This window comes from Falco biarmicus, chromosome 7, assembly GCF_023638135.1.
Source record: "Falco biarmicus isolate bFalBia1 chromosome 7, bFalBia1.pri, whole genome shotgun sequence".
Classification (NCBI taxonomy): domain Eukaryota; kingdom Metazoa; phylum Chordata; class Aves; order Falconiformes; family Falconidae; genus Falco; species Falco biarmicus.
The window spans coordinates 66,188,000-66,205,699 of NC_079294.1; the positions used below are offsets into that span (position 1 = coordinate 66,188,000).

General features: G+C 45.2%; 1 long non-coding RNA gene across 2 annotated transcripts in view; it reads left to right on the forward strand.

The window, feature by feature from the left end:
• The first annotated feature begins 6,549 nt into the window (after window positions 1-6,549).
• LOC130153035 (uncharacterized) overlaps window positions 6,550-17,700 on the forward strand; it is a 32,130-nt gene continuing 20,979 nt past the window's right edge. For both annotated transcript variants that reach the window (XR_008823188.1, XR_008823189.1), the window contains exon 1: window positions 6,550-12,695. This is a non-coding gene — a long non-coding RNA (uncharacterized LOC130153035). The remainder of the gene's footprint in view (window positions 12,696-17,700) is intronic.

Sequence of the window (17,700 nt, forward strand, 5' to 3'; positions counted from 1 at the left end):
TTGCAGTTGGTAATAAAGGTCTGTTTTCTCACTTCCTCTATTTTTGTCTCTGGGCAGGATGAGGCACATCAGGGGAAAATCTGACTTGAAACAGAAGCTCAATTTTAAGTTGGAGTTAGACAGTCCTGCTGGGAGAGGTTTTCTTACACCACAGCTGTCTGTCATCTCAGGACACACTGCTGTGACTACTCACGAAATGGTCACCCCTGGGGCTGGGTGCCACTTCTGTCCTGGACAAAAGGTCTAAAGTAGGATACAGTATTACAGCAAACCCTCATCCCCTCATTAGTGTGCGAAGGGGTGTTTTGACTCCTGGGTAAGGATGCCTGCCTGGTTGTCCCCCAGCTCCCGCAGGTCTTGTGAGCATGCTGGAAAGGTAACATATATCCTCCTGTAATGAGGGGGTGGTCTTTATCAGGCATTGGAGTCAGGGCTCCTGGGTTGTACACCTTTTCATCCTGTTTCAGGCATCTACAGAAATTCTGTGTATCCTGTCGGCACTGAGATGCCTCTCTGTCTGTGAGACCCTGCTGGTGGTCTGTTATTTGCAGAAGCATTTTTTGCTTGCAAGGAGAATTTTGCAACCACCAAGTGAAAACTGCTCGTGGGAAGAACTCTGGTTTTGGTACAAGCCTCTGAATCTCTTCAGGTGAGTCTGTTTTCAAAAAGGTCACTGGATATCCTCTCATCTGCTCAGATGAGGAGATGAGTAAATCCAGCTGAGCTGCGTTTTCACTGTGCCCTCTCTAAAATGAACTGCAGAGCTGATAAATTCTTTACCCCTCACCCCTGCCAGCTCTGCGAATTGCAGCTTCTTTCAAAGCTCAAGTGAAAAGTGCCAGACTGCTGCAGCACCATTGCAAGTGTCAGCTGAGAGACAGGCTGCAACAAGCCTAGACACATACTGGAGTCACAGCTGGGTCTGGGGGGGAGATGCCAGCCATGCTGCTCCATGGACAGCGCTGGGATGTTTTCTTGGAGCTTCAGTTTGAGGCAAGGGAGTGTCGGTGCCCAGCACTGGTGGAGGTGGAGAAAGGGCTTGACCCCTCTGAATTGCTGGTCAGTAGGTGTTGCAGCAAGAGTCTGGGGCTGATATTACTGGATTTTGGTTTTTTGCTGGTATAAAGAAGATCAGAATCTGGCCTAGGGTGAGGGTGTTTGTGCTTTGGCAGAGGGTGTGAAAGGAGAAACTCCAGAGGGTTGGGCGGCAACATGCTAGTTCTGTTCTCTTCCGTAGATGGCCTTCCGGAGACATGCTGGGTGAGTGGAAAATGTAATGAAATTCCCAGAGCCTCCTGGTGCAGTACCAAGGTATTCCTGCCAGCTTTCCAGCCCGAGATGTTGGTGCAGCTGTAGGGGCCCGCTCTGCAGATAGAGCTGATTGCAGATTAACCCCCCACCATAGCAGGAGGATTACTGGGAGAGAGGTTTTCCTCACCTGAGAAACAGCACACACTATAGCCATGGTTGCCTTTGGGGTAAAATGAGCTGTTTAAAGGGCTCACAGTAGATCGAGCTCTTTTCAAGCTGCCTTTCTTTTTTGAACGCTCGTTTGTTTGTTCTGGTTCACAAACTGAGCAGTACAAACAGCAGTAAAAATGTGATGCATCCCAAATTCTAGCTGTGAGGATGGGTTTCATGACCACTGCAGTCTGCACAAGGTCTTTTAGATCTAAACCATCTGTGGGGCTCAGACTGTGCAAACTATTCATGTTGTCTTAAAGATTTAGCAGCGAACAGGGCCTTAATGTGCCAGAATCTGTAAGAAAACAGAGACCTGCACCACTGACAGTGCTGAGGGTCTTGTTTTAAGCTTCTATTGAATAGATTGATCATTGTCCTGCAGCATTTAGTGATGGAGAAAAAAGCAGAAAGGGGGTTTAACAAGTGTCTCATATGGTTTGTGTTGCCTCCGCTATGCTGAACCTTTCTTTCTGCTCACACAGCAGGGTTTTTCTTTGCCTCTATTTCCTTTGTGCAGATGGTTGCAATAGGTTTCGTTCCCCCCCGGCCCCCCAGCTGTCAAATTAATGGCCTTGGCGAGCTTTCATTTGCTGGCTGGTTTTGGGTGGTGCTGGAGGATTGCTCCACTCAGTACATTTCCAAGACTGGCTTTTTAACCCAAGCTCTATGAAAACAAACTTGTTTGTTTGTTTGTTTGAGAGAAGGGACCTTGGGAAAGCAGATACGAAGTCTTCTCCGACTGTATTTTGTCTGCTGAAGGAGTTGGCTTTGAGCTGCATTAGAATAGCAGATTGGTTTGTTGCACAAATCTGCCACAAGCGATGGGCTGAATTGGGAAAAGCTGGTGGGCAGAGAGGTACTGGAAACAATCTTCTGCAGTGTTAAAGCACCCGCAGGAGAGGCTAATGAAAACTCCAGCCTGGTATCTCCAAACTCCACAGTAAAGCTTTCCAGTCCACAGTTGCACTGATCTGCTGTAAAATATTCAGATATTCATAAAATATCTTGAGCTTGTAAATTTGCAATGGGATTTTCTTTTCTTTCCCCCAGTCACAATCATCCAGTACGATATCAAAGAGCAATTGCAGAATGGCAGCCCCTCAGCGTTCTCCAGTGGTGCTAGCAGCAGTGTTTAGCTTGCAGAGAAATTAGTGGTCAGAACTGCTCCATTGATACACATGCTGATGCAAGTGGATCCTAACTAGGAACAGGTGAAGAATTTTTTGTTGTTTATAAATGTAACAACCTAACCCAAAGGAAGTCAGGGGAAGTAGGTTTCCTAAACCTTTATGGAAGGCCTATGGGAGCGACATAAACTAAGCTAAGTGCTCCCAAGTCCCTTGTGTCTTTACTATATATAAATAAATTGTGTGTCTGTGTATACTTATAGTATGCATGGTTTATATGCTAAGGAAATCTAGCACAAATCTAAAGTTCTTTTCATTGCCTGCCTGCGTGCCTTTCTGTCTTAAAAAGCTCTGCTCTTGGCATCTGTCTGTAGTACAGCAGCATGTGTGGGCACATCTATATTGGCAGCTTTGTGCATATTTGGTGCGTCTTCACCTTTTGGGGTTTACTTTGTGGCAGAGGCCTGTAACATGCCAGAGACTGCAGGACCCAGGCTTTTGGCTATCTCCTCTATCTTGAGGATGTACTTGGAAATATTCACTCATCAGGTGTTTCATTTAAACTTGGTTCTACTTGAAAAAGAACCTATATATCCAGCATACTGCCATGCCAGGAACAACAAAAGGTACAGAGCCACTGCTCAGCCTTGCATTTGTTCCTCACATGTGTTCCAGGACTGCTCTCCTCAAACCTCCTCACTGGTTGTTTTCATCTGTTGGTAGCGCCGTATGTCTCCAAAGGAAGGACCAGCTCTGCCATTTGAACAATCCTCCTCCATCTGCTGCTACTGCTCCTATTACTGTAGCTCTGTGTGAAGTGGCAACTCAGTGACACCAGGCTTGCAGACACTTCATCAGTCTATCTGTCATTGCTTGTGTGTTTCCAATAAACCGTGCTAGGTGAGGTCATCACAGACTTGTATTTTAGTGCTAAGCTTCAATGGTTTAAGTTTGTTCGGAATAAGACCCCTGCCATCGGCGATTAGGCTAGCTAGGATAAAAATTCACTGGGTGTTCAGACCTGCTGTTGTTGGGGAAACAGCAAAGTGCTGTTGCTGTGAGTTAGCTCCCAAGTGTGATCTTTATAAGCCTGTCCTCAGTGTGAGGCATAAGACCGTGGTCAAAAATTAGTCAGATCTATTCCATAGTTTGAGTTCTTTGTAGGCTAAACCTATGCTCTAGGTTTAATTCCCACCTTCAGCTAGACTTCTACGTCGGTGGAAATGGTCTGCACAGCTGGCCTCAGATTTCACGGGAGGGTATGTAAAAAGGAGTCAAAGATGCTTCTGAACATTTCTGTCCTTATCAATGTGCAATACTAAGAGTAAACCAAGGGATCTCTTAGAGCGTCAGAGAGGCCAGAAGGTCTCCTTTGCTCTGTGTGGGGTTTTATTGAGATGGATGTGGGCAGCGCAGCCTGGAATGCAAGTTGTTTTTAATTTACAAATTAAAAATAAAACTGTGTTTATTTGCATCAGTTGAGGGGTCTTTTTCTCACAGCTGCTTGAAAAGTGAGCTCTAGCTGCCAAGTAAAATAAGGTTTAATGTTACAGTGTGCGTTGGGAAGGGCAGAGCTGGTAATTACTCTGCAAGCAGCAGGCTATTAGTAGGTACAATATATAGGAATCCATGTGAAATGCAGAACTCTTGCTGTTGCTTGTGGCATACACGGGACTGAGGTGCAGGAAGGTGTTGTAAAATGGCAGCTTACCTACAGCGAGTAACCCCTGTGGCTGTGTAGGTGGGGAAGCTGCGTCCTTGGGGAGGCTCTTGGGAGCAGTTGTCTCTTGCCACACACTAGCTGCCAACCTGTGTCTGGCATTCCCGTTAGGAAAGCCAGTCGGGAGGGGACTGGAATCCCTGGTTTCCTTTTAGTCCTCTCTTGTCACGCTTTGTTCTCTGGCGAACGCTGGAAAACATGCCTGTTATGTTGGGCAGTGGCTTGCTCCTAAACATTGATGAGGAGAAAGCTCATCTTCCCAGGTCTGCTTTCTCCTTTTGCTGTGTGGACGTGTGCAGTCTCTGTGAGGTCTGCGTGGGCTTGGCGTTGGGGACATCGCTTTGCCTGCGAGATGCCCACAAGCCTGCAGGGAGGGCAGTTGTCAGACAGGGATCTGGGTTTTTTTCCATCTCTGTTCGATGCCGATGAAGCGGTTTGTGGGGCAGTGATGGCTGGTGTGGTCTCAGCTGTATTTCATCTGACTCATCTGGTACAGTGGAATAAATGACCAGGATCTAAATGTTGTTCTACTGTGGCTGAATCTGAAAGCCCGAATATCAGTACGCAGTGTGGTGCTAGGTACTGTATTTATTTACAGACAGAGACTTCCCCTGCCTTTAGGGGATAAATGCAGGAAAAAGGGAGTAGGCAAGTCAGACGTGGCCCAGAGAGGCTGGACTGCTTGACAGCTACATGTAGGAGGCAGAAGTTCAAGCCAGATCTTTTGACACCTACCAGGAACACTGTCGTTTCTCTTGTCAATGACAAGGAAACATGGAAGAGTCTGATGGATAGCCCAGAGTACATGGAGATGCTGTTCTCTCAAACTGGCCAGAGGGTCTCAGACTGGTTGTATTGACTGGACTGAATGAGGAGAGTTGTCTGCAGAGCAGCATACAGTTTTATTACCTGCATCTTGTAGCACAAGGCTTATGCCTGTTCTGTCTTGGTGCAGCCAAAACTCTTCTGTTGCTGGCTCTCCTCGGCTCTGGATTGCTTTGTGACCAGAATTTAGCAAGGCAGTTTACAGTGGCTTTGACACCATTTGGCTAGATGAAGCTGGCTCAAAATGCATCCACCCACTTGCTAAACAATGCCTCAGGCTCTGAATGCATTAACCTGTTGCTCTGCTGCCTACATGCAGCCTTCCAGGTGGAGTTTGGTTTTGATGTTATCCATCCCCCCGTGATGGCTTGTGAGCCGGCTAACTCTGACTCCACCTCCCATCTCTCCTGTCTGTAATTTGTATTAAAATTTTTGGGAGCTTCCTTGTTGTGAATTCTTGTGCAGACAAAGAACAGTCTTTGTTTCAGAAAATGTCTCCGTCCTTTCAACTGGTCAGTGAGTGAAAAACCAGGAGCCAAGACTAATAAAAAAACTAAAGGACGCTGTACGTATTTGTTAGAAAACCCTGTGCGTCTGGTTAAGCGCTCATCTCATAGGGATGCTAAGATGGCCAGCATTACTGCAAATTCTATCCCTATTTTGTTTAAGAATTGGTGACTTGGTGCTGGATTTGAGTTACTGGAATTGCAGAGACATGACATTTTGCAGAAACCTTGATTTAAGTTCGGTTTGATGTGACAGAGATTCCAATTCTGAGTAAAGCTTTTTTTTTTTTTAAAAAAAAAACAAAACACAAACAAACAACCCAACAATCATCCTACCAACAACTACTTTCTTTTTTTAACCAGAAGCATATAATCTTCCTTGGAACTTCTCTTAAGCACCAGAAGGATGAAGAGGTAGATATTGTGCGCTAGCAAAACTGGTGACAAGGATCATGCTTTTTTTAGACTTTACTAATGTAGATCAACGTGTATATATGTTGAAACTTACAGTGAATAAAGAACAAACAGCTGTCTGCCATATTGCCAGAGTTGGCTGGGAAATGGCCCAAACACAGAAAAGTGTTGGGTTTTTTTTTTTAAATAAAGAGAGAGAAAAGTAGCAGTCTTCAAGTATGTTTGAAATAAGGAAAAGAACTGATGTGCAAAGCGATTAAGAGATCTTTGAGGATCAAAAGCCTTGATTCAGTTTTGCCAATGGAACGAAACTTTTCATCTGTTCTTATGTGGACCTTAAAGTAGGGCAGAAGGGTTTAGTTTTTAAATTATTTCATTTCAAAATTTACTTTGGGCAGGGGGAAAGGGTTCTTTCTGTTTGTTCTTGCTCTTGTTATTCAGTGTCCTTAACACAAAAGGCCAGCCTGGCTCTGAAATGAAGAGCAGGGTCGTTCTATGAACTGGTGGTTCATTAGTCTCCTTTTGATATGTCAGAACAGTAAGGGACCCTTTTATTTTTTTCCCCTTTCTAGTAATGCCTGTGTTCTTAAATCAAGACATCTTCCCTCATCATGCTGCAGTGGCTGAATCTTTTTCAGAGCTTTCCTAAGTGGGTTGTAGCAATAACGCTAATCGTGTGCAGACAGACCATAGAGTCAAAAGTGGGATGCATAAGGAAGTCAAAACCAAAGGTTTTCAGTGCTCCGGGCAGTGAATCCTACTTCACAGCTTCATGTTTATTTGGAGCTGGCTGCCCCCCACCAGGTTAGCTCTTGTGTTTGTTTTCCCTAGTAGCTTCTTGCCAGCAGGACCATAGAGCAAGCATAGCCTTGGGAAGGCGCGATAAGGGAGGCTCAGAAGTGCAAATTGCTGGATTCTAGCACTTCGAGCTGATGAGCAATGTGTCCTTTCTTTGGGAAGGGGTGATGGAAGTAGCAACAAAAGAAGGTTGAGGGATGCGGGGCTGTGAGAGCAAAGACAAGAGATTGGGAAGGAGAGGACAAAACTCAGGAATGTCCTTGTCTTTGTGTTTCTGCAGGGGACAGTGGAAGAGCTCCCTCTTCCTGCTTCAGCCTGCTCTAACCGTTGCAGAAAAAGCCTTCCTTGCAGGCTGGAGTGTCTCAGTGGTCCCCGCATCCATGAGGCACTGTATTTCTTGCAGCATGGATTTGCATACTGAAGGATCCACAGGACAGTGTGGATTTGCTCTGTAGGTTCACCAGACCAGCTCTGCTGCATCACACACTGCCACCAAAGGGTTAGTTCTCAGCGCATTCGTGGCTGAACCCAACAAACCTGCAACTCGGTGACAGAAATCATCTTGATGGTGGAAGCTGTGCGTTGATCTTCTCTCCTTGCAAAAGAACTGGTGACAGCAGAGGGGTTATGTGGTTTTGTTTCCATTGCAGATACTTTATTAAGTGGGCATCTGGCGCCACAGCAGCACACGTGCTTCCTGAGACCTGGAGGTAATGTACTTCTGCTGCGTGGTTTCCTGATCTGTCCTAACTCGGGTCAGGCAGTAGGTGTGCTCTAACCTGTTCAGTGGGGCTTCTGTGATAAACTGGTTTAAAGCCTGTTCTCTCCTCTAAAACTTTCATTAATACAAGTCATATTTTGTTGCCACATGTGCAACAGAGATGGCAGCTCCCATTTAGGCTGCTACGGGAACCACATCCATATGCTACACAGACTCTGTCATGCTCTAGCGACATACCAATAGCAATAGGCGGAAACCTGAAGACAGCATCAGCAAAAGCTGAGAACTCTGTATTCCCATGGCAGAGCAACGTTGTCAGTTGCGGGCTGGAAATGTTTTGCTCATGAAAATTTCTAGCAAGGTGTGGAGTGCAGAATGAATTAACCTGCTTTCTTCTTTGACCTGTTTTTTAGACTGGCTCTTTCTGGCTGTTCCTAGTACTCCTATGCCCGTATCAGTGGCAGGAATGCAATGTCACCATTGATACAAGCCTGGTGTAAAAGTTTGTAATTACAAGCCATTTTGTGAGCAATATGATGGGTGAAAAAACGACCTCCAGTGGTCTGGTGATCCCCACCCTCTTGCACTTCAAAGCAGGCATATGTTAAATCGCTGCATACATAAATTTGCTGCGTAATTTTTGTACTGCTGTAACATCATTGGAAGCATGCGTCATTTCAGCATATTATCAATACTAGTACAGCTGTGAGCATCAAAAGAGAGTAAAGAGAGTCTTCGTGCCTGCCTTTGGGGTTGAGGGGTGGAGATTAGATTGTCCGTGTATTATGTTTTGACAGTAGCTTCTCTCCTGGTATTCACGTAAATAGTTATTTTTAGGAACATCATATATTTCCCTGTAATTGTTTTAAATGCATCAAAGAGCTCACTGATACAAAGCCTGTGATTTATGGGTTCCCGCTACTTTTTAATAGCTGAATTTAAATCCTGGATTCACTGAAGCCATTTGGAAAATTGGGATTATTCCAAGCTGGAGCAAAGGGAGGGAGACTGGTGTTTTGCCAAGATCAGCAGTGATTCATTCCTACATTCATGCTCAGCATCCAGTGAAGGGCAGAAGCTGGGAATGCTGTAAGGAGAGCTAGCAAGAGATTATCGTGTTGAAGGTGAATCTGCCCTACTCACTCCCTCTGCTGCTAGATAAGGTCTTTTGAATGAGAAGGACCAAATTCTGTCATGGTTTTTCTTTCATCCTCTCCAAAAGCTGATTTATTCATAGAAGCCCCAAGCCAACTAACTTGCCTCCTGTCTGTAAGGCAGAGACAGAACGGAGTGCTTGCTGTCCTGAAGAATGTCCCCATAGGGGTGAAGGACTGGAGGAGCACCTTAGGATAAAATATACTTTGGAAATCCCTCACAAAGAGATGTTTTAGTGACTGCTTGGAATGAAGCAATGCCCCTATCGGGTTAGCCCAGCAGTCTCTGGCAGTGTGAGCAGGAGCCCTGAGGGGACCTGTAAAGGGACAGGGTGGACCCAGGACTCACTGCTGGCACATTCTGTCACGCTCCAGTGATATTTGGCCCCTGGACACCCTGAGTGAGAGGCGATCAGAGAAGAAACTAGGTTGGTGATAGTATAATTAAAATTAGGGGGTAAATCTTGAAGTAATACAAAAAGTGGAAACTTGCTGTGGTGTAAGATTTACTAGGTTTTGTTTAGCCTGAGGATGTTTATGCTCTCAGTGCCTGCACCAGGGTTCAGATTCCATCTCCTAGGGCATACAGCTAGACAAATAGTCATTAATACATGGGTGTGAGGAATGAAAGGGGCTGTTGGTCCATCCAGGAGCCTGTCCTTGCTCTTTCCCTCCCTTGTCTGCGCAGCTTTCAGGGGCTGTGCTCCTGCTGCGTGTCCAGTAGCCATAGCTGTGCTTATGGGGAGAGCGAGGCTTTTACAGCAGCGCAGCTGAAATACTTCTCAGTTGTGAGCCCCTTGGGAACTGTCTTTCCTCAGAGAGATCTGTCCTCCTTGTCCTCAGGCCAGCTGACAGTGGAGTAAAATTTCTCATCGTGTTTTAGTTCTCCTAGCCCTGGGAGAGAAGCTCGGGGAGATGGTAGTGTTAATGGAGCCAAGTATCCCAGCATGGTTCAGTCCCAGCAAAAAGGAAAGGACTTCTTTTTTTTTCCCTCTCTTGCAGAGCAGGGGCACAGCCAAAAGAAGTGTTTTCTTCTTTTCCTGATGTGATCATCCCTGTTGTGTATGTTTGAAATACAGTAATTCTGAGAGCACTGCTGTCGTGATCAGGAGGCAAAAATAAGCACATTTATATTTGTGGATAAGAGGCAGTAATAAACCCCTGAATTTCCAAAGACATAAAGGAGCATTGACATCTAAATACCAGAAATTCTAAGCCCTTACCTTGCTAATTCATGTGGCATTTGGAGGGGCTGTGGATTTTTATTTCATCCTGGTATTTGAGGTATTTCCTGCTATTAGTATAGGAAAACCCTTGTGTGGTAAATGCTGGCTTTTTCCTCCGTTGGTAGCCACTGAGACTTGGGTTCATGAAAGGCAAACCATCCTTGTCAATACTGAAGGATCTCAGAGGTACCTGGGAAGGAGAAATCTCACTGGGGTTGAATAAGGGTGTTGGTACTGTGAGTGGCTGCTAGCTGAATGGCTGTGAGCAACATGAAATCTTGTCTCGAGGTCCAGGAGTCAGGGGCTTAAAGTTCGTTGAGTGGTTTCAAAAGCTATAGTTTGTAAAAACTGTTGATAGTCATTTTATCGCAGCCTCTTAAAAGTGATCTGCTTATAAAGGTTTCAGGTACAAGCGTTGGCCCGGGTCAGTAACCCAGGCCTTCAGAAATTGCTGGTTTTATTGCAGATTAAGCTGTAGATTGGGCCATTTAGATCTGTAATGGAAAAATATTAGCCAACGTACTTTCCTCCCCTCCACCCTCTATCATCAGGGCATATATCAAATTGCACTATCTGGCAGGGAGTTCCAAATGTTATTTGAGAAGAGAGAGGAATGCAAGCGATGTCAGCAGAAAACAGCTGAGTAGCGGTTAAATTTCTTTGGCCTGAACCTGCTCCACAGGGAAAAAGAAACGCAACAACTGGACCGGTTTCATTTCACCCCAGCACAAACCATCCTTTGGAAACAGATGATGTTTGTGAGCAACTTCTCTACAGAAGCTGGAGTTTTGGGATGCTGCTAGGTGGACAAATCCTGCTCTGCTGTGGACGTGGCAGGTTGAGCTCCACAGGGCCAGCACTGGCTACGGTCCCTCAGGGAAAGCACCGGCCCTTGCGGGGCACCGGCTATTACTGTTCCTTTGTCCAGCTGGAGCCTGTTACTTTAGAGGGGCAGCTTTAGGTTGCATCTCCATGGCCTGTTAAAACTTTTTATCTATGCTGGCTTCAAAGATAAAAGCTTTTAAGAGCTGGCTCAAGTGAACTTGCCCGATGCTGCGAAAGAGCAGTGGAGGTGCGTGCAAGGAGACTGTTAGCTGAGAAGTTGGACTGAGTTAAATGGTACCCTTAATCCCCTCGATACTGGCAGAGTCAAGTTAAAAGGTCTTCCCCACTTGGGGTGAAGGCTTTGCACGTGTAGGTGCTGGTTCACTTCAGGGCAACGCTGTCTCCACGGTGGAAGAGCCCTCTACCCTGCTGGCATTTGCTTTACTGCTGAGGGGAGAAGTCCCTTCCGCAGTGTCTCGTGTCAAAGGCTGGGGATGTGTGTTGAATTTTTGGTCCGTGGAAGCTTTTTAAATAAACAACAATGGAGCCAGCAAATGGCTAGAAGCAGAATAGCTGAACAGGAGGAGAAAACAAAAGTAAATACAGCCCTTGGTTCTTTTCTACCAGTCAGTCTACAGTGTTATCTGACTTCTTTGTCTTGCACTCCCTGTTTTAGCTGGATTCTGCCTGGTTAGTCACATAGCAAAGATCCACATTTTTCTTCTGATGCTCACAGCTGTTGCAAGCAACAGGAGGTTGCAGTCCCCTGACATGGTCCTTCTGGGGATCTTTCTTGTCTGACTGGCGTTTAGGGTCCCTTCCCTTGCTGTCTTCTTCAGTTTGCCCCATTTCCTGCCTCTGGATGCTCTGATGGAACAGCGTGGTGGTCTCTAGGATGAAAACCCAGGTGAGCAAGGGAACAGGAGACGGCTTTTCTCCGATTCCTTCCCAGCTCTGTTACAGCTCCCAGAGAGAGATTTTCAGCAACAGCTACCCAGCAGTCCTACTTAGATACCAGAGTCTGTTGTTTTGGTTTTTTTAAACTTGTTCCTGATCTTTAGGGTTGTCTCTAGTGTAAACCTGTGTCTGTGCTTCACAAATGTTTCCTACTGAAATATTTTCCAGGTGTGGTGCCCAAAATGCATCAGGTACCTTGGCCTAATTCCCATTGACTTCAGTAGGAGTTAGGCAGCTGTCATTGCAGAAAGTGTGGACAGGTGTTAAGGGCAGGTTTGGGAGATTTTGTAACTCGATGCAAGAGGAGCAAAACAGACCGAAGGAAGCCATGGTTTCTGTGATTCTAATTCTATTGCAGTCAGAGGAAGTTCCTCCATTAATTTTAATAAAAAGAGAAATAAAGTACAAATTGGGAAATCAGAGGGAAGTCAGAGAATTTGCCAACGAGTTTACTTTTCTTAAGGGTATGGAATAATTTTCATAAACCAAGGGAATATTCCTGATTGTTGAGATCTTCATTCTACATTAGAAATAGTGTGGCTAAGTATTTTTGTATGTGAAATTAAATTCTTCAAAAAAACCTGTTTGAATAATTTTTCACAAGCAACTGCAGGAATAATACTGACATACTGGAATGATATAGTCAAGATCCTAAACTAAATCCTACTTAGTACTCTGAATCTTTTGTGTTTGAATGTATTTTCTCTCTTCCTCAACCCCGTTGCTGGTGCACCGGTTATATTGCCTAGTATGGCCTTCTGAAACAGACACATTTTTATTTGCATGCAAATTGGTAGGAGGCAGCTTGCCTCTAAATACTGTGCTAATCATTACAGGTTCCTTGGTTCATCAGGACTCTGATGCCTAATTGGCTGCAGGATTGCCTGTAACTCTCGACAGCCTGATTCCGAGCAATAGGAATTGTTGAATCTACATAATAAAGCAAGTGTGATGAAAGGTGAGTGCACACCTACTTTTTATGTGCGTTATCATTCTCGTCAAGGTCAAATAATTTTTTTCATTCCAGATATACATATTCATAGAGCCTGTGCACAACTAATGAGTTGGAAGATTAAATGGTTGTGGATTAAGAACAAACCCTACTGTTCTCCTAATTAGACTAAAAGTTACTTAGTTCATCTGATTAGAATTCGGAATTCAAACCAGCTAACGCACCAGCACAGTGCACCAGCACAGTGCTCCTCGGCTCCTTGCAAAACCTGAGTGTAGGAGTCACTGGAGCAGATGAACAGTCGATTTCATCCAGTGCCCCCACATGTCAGAGAGCCCAGTGCCACCTCTGAAGGATCACTGGAATCCCCCCCAAATTTCTACAGGAGAAAATTGACCCGGGGCAGAGGGGCCGTGCTGACAGCGTTAGCTGACACACAAGATCTCCAGCCAGGATCAATTTCATGTCAGGCTTTGATATTGTAGCAGGGACATTACTTCTTCTAGTTCCTGGTAATGGACATATTACCCAAGATACCAAGATAAGTCCTTGCTCTTGCTACTGCCATACATTAAAATGTGTCTTTTCGATACGTACTAAGTTATATAATTACCAACTGTCATTCCAAGGAGTCCTTGCCCTAAGCTTTAAGTGTCACACTTTTCCCCTAAGCTTGGAAGCAGTTGTACTGGTCCCAGGGCTGGGAAGGGGCATCCTCGGGCTTAGAAAACCTTGGGAGACAAATAGCCAGGTCTAACAATAGGCGTGAGTCAGTCATTTTGCAGCTAGGTGATTTGATTTCCTGTTGCTCTGCATGTTTTGGGGAACAAAGCTTTATTAATGCTTTATCTGCAACATCCTCACTTCCACCAAAAGGATCCCTCTGTGCATTATTTTCCTGACGTGTGCCGTGTATCACTTCCTCCCGCTCCCCAGCCGCGCAGCTGCTCCTGCTCCAGCTGCCTGCGCAAGGAGTTTTGGCAGAGCTCCTTAATGAATGCGGCTCCAAGATGCTTGGCTCAACTTCATGGCACCCATGGACATTTGTCCTTTGCCTCTAATCTTCTGAACTGCAGGAGTGTTCAGTTTTTGGGCTTCAGATGCTTCCTGGTTTTATTCAGGTGTAGGAAAGGGGAGAAGGGAGGGTAATAGAGGGTCTGTTTAAATGTAAAGGAAAAAGATAATGGTTTGGGGCTAGGTTGTCCTAGTTCTTTCTTTTTTTTTTTTTTTTTTTTTTTTTTTTTTTTTTTTTATCTCGTGTGTGTGTGCGCATGCATTTATTTCAACTTCTCTGTTTGAAGGGGGGAGCAGACCACAGGGTCTGACCTGTGTATTTAACGAAAGGAGAGCACTGAATGAGAGAATTTCAAGAAGTTTTCACAGGTGTATTAAAATAGCATAAGCTTTGTGTTTCCTTAATGAAAATGGGAGCAATGTGTGTCTTTCCACAACAGATATGAAACAAAGAGAACTAAGAAATGTGTTGGCATTCACAAGAGCAGGAAAGTAACGCTGTTCCTGTCGCTGTTAGAAGGTTAAAATCCTGCCTGGCAGCCTATAAACTATTTAAACGATCCTACAGAAATTTCACTTACTGAATCATCTTTGGGATTTATAGCTAAATCCTTCACCCCAATTGAAGACCCAATGTACTCACAGTCCTGCCGGAAAATGCACCTTAATGAGGGGAAATTGTAACACTGGACTGAAGAAAAAAAAAAAAAAAAAAAAAAAAAAAAAAAGCCCTCTTCAGCAGAGGTCCTTGCTGCAGTCCTCACTTCACATGGCCATTGAGATGATGGCAGCTGTGCTGCTGTGATCATATGTGACCTAGATTTTCCTCACAGTAGTCCTGTGCTCTCCCTGATCTTGTGTAGACCTGAATGAATTGAATAGAAACATTTCTGGATGCTTTCAGAGAGCAATGATCTCTTTTTCTTCTTCTCTCTCTCTTTGTCTTCAAACCACAGCATCTGTTCCCCTTGTGGTTTTGTCTCTTTGCTCTCACGCGGTGGTGGTGAAAGAGGACAGGGCTGGCGGAGCTTTAATTTGGGTAATGGTGGATGGGGAAATCGGGGCAGGTGCAATTCCTCCTCAGTGTATGGCGGTAAGACTCGAGCCTGTGGATTTTAGCACGGAATGTGTACAGAGGAGGATAGGAGGGCTGTTGGGAAGGTATCTTGGAGGGGTGAGACTTACAGCGTGAGGAAGCCCTGAGTTTCTGCACTGACCGTGGGGCTGAGCCTGGTCAGGAGTGCTTTTGGATGCTATTCATAAACTCTCCTGCCCAGACTCAGAGATTACCCTGATTCTCTGTGGGAGAAAGCCTGGAGAGGCTCAGCTCCTCGCTCATGGCCAGGCTCTTGTTTGTGCTGTTTGGCTGGATGAGGCGTGGGCAGGAATAAGCTGTTGCGTTACAGCTCCCAGCAGAGAGTCCGAGGCCATCCCCGGCTGGTGGTACGGGGGCTGCTGGTCCTCAGACCCGTGGTTCTCCTGAACATAGCTTTTTGACTCCTCACTCCCCAGCTCAGACACCAGTACCATCTGTGTACGTGAACAGAAATCACTCCATTTGGCGGGGCAAGGGGGGTCTTGGTTAAGGTACTTGGAGGAAACGAGACAGATCTGGTTTGATTTCCCTAGGGGGGACAACAAGGCCTTGCAGCAAAAAAGGCTGCAGCAATCTGTAGGGCAGACTGCTAGTATTTCCTTCCTTCCTTCCTTCCATGCAGATCCTGCTGAGTCTGTTGAAATTTCAAGTTTCTAGGATTGGATGCAAGTTTTTTTTAAACTTAAATCAAGCAACTAGCACTTAACAGTCAGAGTCCGGTGGAGACTTTTAGACAGCATTCTGATAGGAACAAAAATAAACACTTCTTCTCTGCTTGGGCTCATATGTAAAATAAATTGTAATGATCCCATCATTTGCTTTGCAGAGAGCTGTGAGGACGACTTCTCTTTAGTGCTGTCTTCAGTTACAGAGCTGTTCTGACAGTGGCGAGTCAGTGTTACAGGTGGTGGGTGGGGGTTCCTTCCGAAATTTTATATAACTCCAATATTATCTGTTTCTGTGATTGACTTGACACATGAATTCAAAACAGTTGGAGCTTCTCTCCCACTCTGGTGTAGCAAACTGGATGTGAAAATGACACTTCCCCCTGGGAGCTGATAGTTTGCCATGCGGTGCATGGTGTTGGGTTCCTTTGTTCGCTGAATGTGGCACTTGGCAAGTGTTTTTTGCCACTTCAGGATTGTCAGTTCTGTCTGCTGAAGGCCAAGATAAAGCTTCGCAAAAAGCCTTTCTCTCCAAACAAATCTTCTCCGTAATGTACTGACTCAATGACAAAGGAACCAGGGGCTTAGAGGTGGTTTGGATATATTTCCACCTCAAAGTGTGCACTCTTCCCTTGTCATGCTTTTATTTTAATGTGGTATTTCCTACCCTGCTGTAAACACCAGGGTGGTGTTTTTTGTCTTGTGACTCGGCAGCGTTTTGCCATGACATTCCTTTCATAACGTGTTGCTGATAGCACTAGATGTGCTGCTGGCTGCTTCCAAGGCTTATCAGAGGGTTTGTACCGAGAGCACTTAGATAATCCCATGGGGGGATGCATTAGCAATAAGAAACCTGTATGAAGCACTGTTGTGATACATTTGCGACAGAGGGGTATAAAATAGATGGGAACAAATCTGTGGTCCTCTAGAAAGTTGTGATTTCAATACAGCATGGTGAAGCAACCTGCATAAAGTGTCTTGGTCCGTAATGGTGCTGGTTCATCTCTAAAGTGACCTCGGTTACTTACTGACAGCGTAGTGCCAGGGGTGTAAGGCTGGGCAGCAGCATCTGTTCTTCGGAAGCCCAGTGTGAAAGGCACGTTGGTCATTATAAATGTAAGTAACAGAAATGTGAGAAGTATTCTTACCAATGAAACTTGCTCGGCTCTTGGTTTTGGTCGAAGAAAACAGATCAGATTTGTCGTAGGGTTCACAAAGGTGTCTGAATACTTCAGTGATCCTCAGCAGCTGTGACTTGATCCACCTTAGTGGAATTTTTCACCTCAGCAGCTTTGCCTGTTGAGGTGAAGCCTCACCATTTTTTCATTGGGTTTTATTCTGTTGTATTATTCCTTACGCATCAACAGCTTGAGGCATCAGACATGCATTCAGAATTACTGTGCTTTCAAATCATATGCAAATGTTCCAACCGAAGTCATAAATTGGTGTTTTGGCTTGGTTTTACTGGCTCCTATAACACAGAATACAAATCACAAGCCACCCGAAGATACTGAATCCTATTTTGTGCACCATGTTTTTCCCTGCAATTTGGAATTTGTATGCTCAGCTCCTAATGGGGGAGCGAGGGTGATATGTGTATAGGGACAAGGCAAAAGCCATAATTCATGGTCAAACAGGAGTGAAAGGAAACACTTGTACTGAAGGGGACCTCTCCTGTGTGTCGTCAGGACTGCCACAACCTCCAGCTGCCAGAACAACCTCTAGGGCAGTGGGATAAATGTCTAAATGTAGGAAGACTGCAGCAGTGGGCAACAAATCTGCAAAAGTGGAGGTAAAATACATGCAGTCCAACTGCAGATCCAATTATAATCAATGTAGGTTGTTTTAGGGACTTTGCAGAAACCAGGATTTGACTTCACAAGATAAAATGAGAAATTTAACAGGGATGAAGAAAGGCGTTACCACGCTATTCATAACACTCCTTGTTAGAAGCTGCCAGCTTCTTCCTGCATAAAATGAAGGAAGCTACAGGTGATGGAAAAATAAATTGGTCCCTGTGGGCACAGTGCTTTTGACTATACATGTGTATTAGGGATGAGGTTGGTGTGCTCCGAACTGCAGGTGAAATGGCAGCAGTGGTGCATGGAAACCTGGTGTGCCTCAGTGATGCTGGAGAGCTGCTCAGAAATGGTCAGGGTAATGCCACATTTTATTCAGGCTGAGGCTAAAATAAACCTTTCCAAGAACACAGAAGTTGCTTGTTGCCAGAGTAAGT